Genomic DNA, 6,000 nt, shown 5'->3' with positions numbered 1-6,000 from the left:
TTGGTATAGGAGTTAAGATGTCACTTGGGTTATCTGCATCTCATATTAAGGTGTCTGGATTTGAGTCTCATCTCGGCTCCTACCATCAGCTTGATGTTGCTGCAATACTGCGAGACAGCAAGTGATTGTTCAAGTAGCTGGGTCCCTGTCACCCCCATTGGATATTATTGATATTTTGGCTTCTTACTTCATTCTGGCCCAACCTTGGCTATTGTGGGCATTTGGGGAGTGAACTAGCAAATCGGAGATCTTTTTCTTTTTTTCCCTTTCAAATAATGCAAATAAATAAATAAAATTTAAATCAAGGATACCTGTATATCCATATTTGTTGCAACACTATTGAAAGTAGATGAGGGGGCTGGCGCTGTGGTGCAGTGGGTTAATTCCCTGGCCTGAAGTGCTGGCATCCCATATGGGTGCCGGTTTGAAACCCAGCTGCTCCACTTCCAATCCAGCTCTGTGCTATGGCTTGGGAAAGCAGTAGAAGATGGCCCAAGTCCTTGGGCCCCTGAACTGTGTGGGAGACCCGGAAGAAGCTCCTGGCTCCTGGCTTCAAATTGGTGCAGCTCCGGCCTTTGCAGTCAATTGGAGAGTGAACCATCAGATGGAAGACATCTCTCTGTCTGCCTCTCTTCTCTCTGTGTAACTCTGACTTTAAAATAAATAAATAAATCTTTTTTAAAAAAAAGAAAGTAGATGAGATATGCAGTCAGCCAAGATGACATGATGGGTGAGTGAATAAAAAATTGGAATCTTTGCAAAGTGGAGTATTATTCATATTGATAAAATGATTAAATCATATCACTTGCTAAAACACGAATGGGTTAGCAGAATATTATGCTAAGAGAAATAAGTCAGGCACAGGAAGACAGATACCACATGTTGACACACATGCCATTATAGAAGAAGAAAGTAGAATAGATATCTCTAAAGACAAGAAAGGTGACAGCATGGGAATAGAGAGATTAGAAAACATGCACAAAAATATAGTTACATGGGGAAATTAATTCTAATAATGTGTAGAATAGTAGTGTAACTATAGTCCATGATAATCTATGATAATTCATTGTATATTTCAAAGTAACTAGAAAGGAAGAATTTGAAGGTTCCTATCACATACAAATGATATTTGAAGAGATGGGAGTGTTAATTACCTTTATTTGCTCACTACATATTGATCATTATACATTGTATTTATGTACAAAATTATAATACTATATCACATAAATATTTCATTTAATAAATGAAAATGTGTGAAAGAGAAAAAAAGAGTGAGCAGTAAGGCTGATTCAGAGAGCCCAAAGAGAGTTTAAAAAAATTGAGATTTCAGATGACAAGAAGACAAAACAAAACTTTAATAAAAATTTTTGTTGTGAGTCTTGAAAGATGAGGGTTTCTTGTAACAAAAGTTCAGGAAATTGGGCTGGTGCCGTGGCTCACTTGGCTAGTCCTCCGCCTGTGGCGCCGGCACCCCGAGTTCTAGTCCCGGTTGGGGTGCCAGATTCTGTCCAGGTTGCTGCTCTTCCAGTCCAGCTCTCTGCTATGGCCTGGGAAGGCAGTGGAGGATGGCCCAAGTGCCTGGGCCCTGCACCTGCATGGGAGACCAGGAGGAAGCACCTGGCTCCTGGCTTCGGATCGGCGTAACGCTGACCGTAGTGGCCATTTGGAGGGTGAACCAACAGAAGGAAGACCTTTCTCTCTGTCTCTCTCTCTCTCACTGTCTAACTCTGCCTGTCAAAAAAAAAGTCCAGCTTCCAGGCCAGCTCTCTGCTGTGGCCAGGGAGTGCAGTGGAGGATGGCCCAACTGCTTGGGTCCTGCACCCCATGGGAGACCAGGATAAGCACCTGGCTCCTGCCATTGGAACAGCGCGGTGCGCCGGTCGCAGCGCGCCAACTGCGGCGGCCATTGGAGGGTGAACCAACGGCAAAAAGGAAGACCTTTCTCTCTGTCTCCCTCTACTGTCCACTCTGCCTGTCCAAAAAAAAAAAAAAAGTTCAGGAAATTGGAGCTATAGACACTGTGACTTTATTCATTTATTCCTTCATTAATAGATCAGGTCTATTGTTAGAGACCATTGATAAAGATTGCTTATCCTTGAAAGGCTCATTGTTTAGGAAAGAAGCAGCAGCATGAGTTAAAACCACATATGTGGTAACGATTTCAACAGTTTGCCCCCATATAGCAACACAAAGTGAAAAAAAATACTGTTGGAGTACTAGTTATAGCATTAAATAAGAGTGTACAGCACATTAAAGACAGAGATCCTACATAATATTTTTTTTAAAAATTAATTAATTGTCTATGCCATTTCCAATTTAACACCAGGTTTTTTTTTTTTTCATTTCCAATTATCTTTATATACAGAAGATCGATTCAGTATATAATTAGTAAAGATCTCATCAGTTTGTACCCACGCAGAAACACAAAGTGTAAAAATACTGTTTCAGTACTAGTTATAGCATCACTGCACATTAGACAACACATTAAGGACAGATCCCACATGGGATGTAAGTACACAGTGACTCCTGTTGCTGACTTACCAATTTGACACTCCTGTTCATGGCGTCAGTAATCTCCCTAGGCTCTAGTCATGAGTTGCCAGGGCTATGGACTCATTACCTAATATATACTAAACTGATCTTCTGTATATAAAGAGAATTGAAAATGAATCATGATGTGATTGGAAGGGGAGAGGGAGTGGGAAAGGGGAGGGTTGTGGGTGGGAGGGAAGTTTTGGGAGGGGGAAGCCATTGTAACCCATAAGCTGTACTTTGGAAATTTATATTCATTAAATAAAAGTTTAATTAAAAAAATAAAATAAAATAGTAGTTTGAAAATAAAAAAAAAAACCACGTATGTGGATGAGTGAATGCATATTTGGGAGCAGAATATCTCCAATTAGGGATCAGTCACGAAAGCCTTTCTAAGTTAAATTGCCTGGGCACTGCACTGTTAAAGGAGTTTGTGGGCCATAGAGAGGGTTGAATAGGAGAATGAGGTAGGTGCTCGCATATATTTGTCACAATTAATGAGCCACACCCAACTTCTCCTATTTTTTCTAGTGGATTTTGAAATTCTCAATTTTGATTTTTGTGGCTTTTGTGTTAATGGATATGTTTCTTTGCCCCTTTGTGTTTATTGATATGTCCATATTCCAATAGTGACATAAAAACTAACATGGATTGTTCAACCCACTTTCAAGGCTGTAGAATGTCTGTGAATTCCTATTAGCACATATAAAAATAAAATAGAGTCTGAGGGAAGAGGACTTAAGGAGAGTTAACAACTGTTTTTTTCCATCTGTTTGTAAGGACTAAGTAAATGTTTTCACATTGGTGAGTTGAGTTGATGAATTTCAATGATGATGTGACCTACTTTTAAATAACTCTTGAGTAAAAGAGAATTCTAGAGAGATACACAGCATGTGACATTGTTTTCAGTGTTAATGTCTGTGAGCTACCTCCTATTTTAGGCACAGACTTGAACGGCTTGGAATTCTCTCTGTGTATTGGCCAATAAAGAGAAGACATTATTTCTAGGTTTTCCAGCAAAGGTTTGGATAATAACCTTAGGTGATAATATTATATCGGTTCTCATCTCCTACTGAATTGCCTAGCCACAGGATATAAAGTAAATTTCTTATCCATCCTACCATGTTACTATGAATGGGAATAAAACCTAGCTAGACTCTAGCTAAAGTTTCCAAAGATGATTTCAAAGACCTAGTCGTCCAGGAAAAAGTCCTCATTTCCAGGTACATAAAGCAGTCATAAAGTCCTAAAACATATTGGTCATTTGATAGTGGATTTAAAACTAAGGCATTTGCCTTCTCAGAGAGACAGGTGATGGAGAATGAAGAAGTAACCCGCATAGCATGGCAGCTGTGTGGCCCAAGACAATCTAGTAGGTAGAGCACTTAGACATTACTTGGGCAAACATCGTCATGAGGGGAAGTCAGGAGGTGGCTGTGCTTTGACTGTAGTTTCAGATAGCCCTGTGCTTTCAGGGTGAATCACACTGGTTTCCCTCACTTACACTCCTCCAGCACTTTCAAAAGCTGAGTTCGGGCTTCTCTCACTGTGTTAATTCTTCTGTTTGAAATCCCTGGCAGAGCCCTTCTGGCTGATTGGTGTTCCCTCCAGGCCCTGCAGTGTGGAGACGTCTCGGGCAGCAAGCTCTCCCTCCTCCGACACAACACTGCTCTTCCTAACGCTCCACAGATAGATGGTGCGCAATAGAGGAGCCTTACTCAGCGTGCAGGGGAGGGACGGGCGAAGGAAGCGCTGTGAGGATGTTGAGAGAGATGGCAGAGGCTGATCAGAGGGATGGGCTGAGTCACCCAAGGATGGGAAGGAAAGGGGAAAAAAGGAAAGGGGAAAAGCCAACATTTCTATCTCCTTCTTATTCTTAAGGCCCTTAAATACTTCCTGTCCCCAAACCTTGTGATTTAGAACAGAATGGAGGAGGGAGGGAGAGAATGTTTCCATTCTTTATGTCCACACTTTTTTTCCTCTGAATATCACATCTTTTTTATTTATTTATTTATTTATTTATTTATTTTTTTGACAGGCAGAGTGGACAGTGAGAGAGAGAGAGACAGAGAGAAAGGTCTTCCTTTTGCCGTTGGTTCACCCTCCAATGGCCGCCGCGGTAGGCGCGCTGTGGCTGGCGCACCGCGCTGATCCGATGGCAGGAGCCAGGTGCTTATCCTGGTCTCCCATGGGGTGCAGGGCCCAAGCACTTGGGCCATCCTCCACTGCACTCCCTGGCCATAGCAGAGAGCTGGCTTGGAAGAGGGGCAACCGGGACAGGATCAGTGCCCCGACCGGGACTAGAACCTGGTGTGCTGGCGCCGCAAGGCGGAGGATTAGCCTAGTGAGCCGCGGCGCCAGCCGAATATCACATCTTTTATGAGTGCCTTTCCATCACTCTTCATCCTGTTCAGGTTTCCTAGGGAAAGGGTTAGGAGGGACAGCACAGTATTTAATTTTCCAGCATCTCCTGTTATATTTCTGTATGAGTCCATATAATTTTCACATGTATACCAGGTTTTAATGTTTTATATTTAGTATAAAAGAACTGTCACTAAAGAAAGAATTTGGGGAAGTCTGAGAACTTACTTGGATTCATACAGCTACTAAAAATGGATCTGTGATTTGAGCTTGCAGGTCTTACTTAAAAGGTCTCTGGATTTGGAATTAAGAAGTGAGATATGGGCCCTACAGTAATTTGGAAAAAGGTCTAGTGTGTAATGTTTGTTGTCTCTTGAAGAATAACACAAACTAATATTCCTAATGTGCCCTGGTGAAAGTCTATTGAACTAAAATGGATACTTAAAATAGTCTAAGGGCCAGTGCTGTGGTACAGTGGGTTAAAGCCCTGACCTGCCATGGTGGCATCCCATTTGAATGCCAGTTCAAGTCCCAGCTGTTCCTCTTCTGATCCAGCTTTCTGCTAATGTGCCTGGGAAAGCAGCAGATGATGGCCCAAGGACCCGGGCCCCTGCACCCATATGGGAGACCAGGAAGAAGCTCCTGGCTCCTAGCTTCAGGTTGACTCAGCTCCGGCTGTTGCCACCATTTGTGGAGTGAACCAGTGGATGGAAGACCCTTCTCTCTCTGTGTCTCTACCTTTCTCTGTAACTCTGTTCTTCAAATAAATAAAATAAATTGTGTTTAAAAAAATCTAAAAATTGAAAGGCTTACAAATTAATTATATTAAGCATAATTTAACCTTTGACTTCAACATGTATTTAGATCTAGCCATACCTCATTCCTGAAGGTTCTTTTCAAAATTCTTTTTTGGTTGGAGAATATATTTCAAAAACCTAAAGCGATTATAGGGCTGTCACGAGTAAGCTTGGGAAACTCTTGTCCAAATAATTTTATGTGTTAACTAAATTAGAACAGCTAGGGCAGCACCTGAAAACGAAGAAAAGCAATATGCCTATGTCCTAATTTAGTGATAATGGTTAATGTGCAATTAAATTCCTCCCACTA

The sequence above is a fragment of the Lepus europaeus genome, chromosome 11 (genome assembly GCF_033115175.1).
Source record: "Lepus europaeus isolate LE1 chromosome 11, mLepTim1.pri, whole genome shotgun sequence".
Taxonomy (NCBI): domain Eukaryota; kingdom Metazoa; phylum Chordata; class Mammalia; order Lagomorpha; family Leporidae; genus Lepus; species Lepus europaeus.
This window is presented reverse-complemented; position numbering follows the sequence as displayed.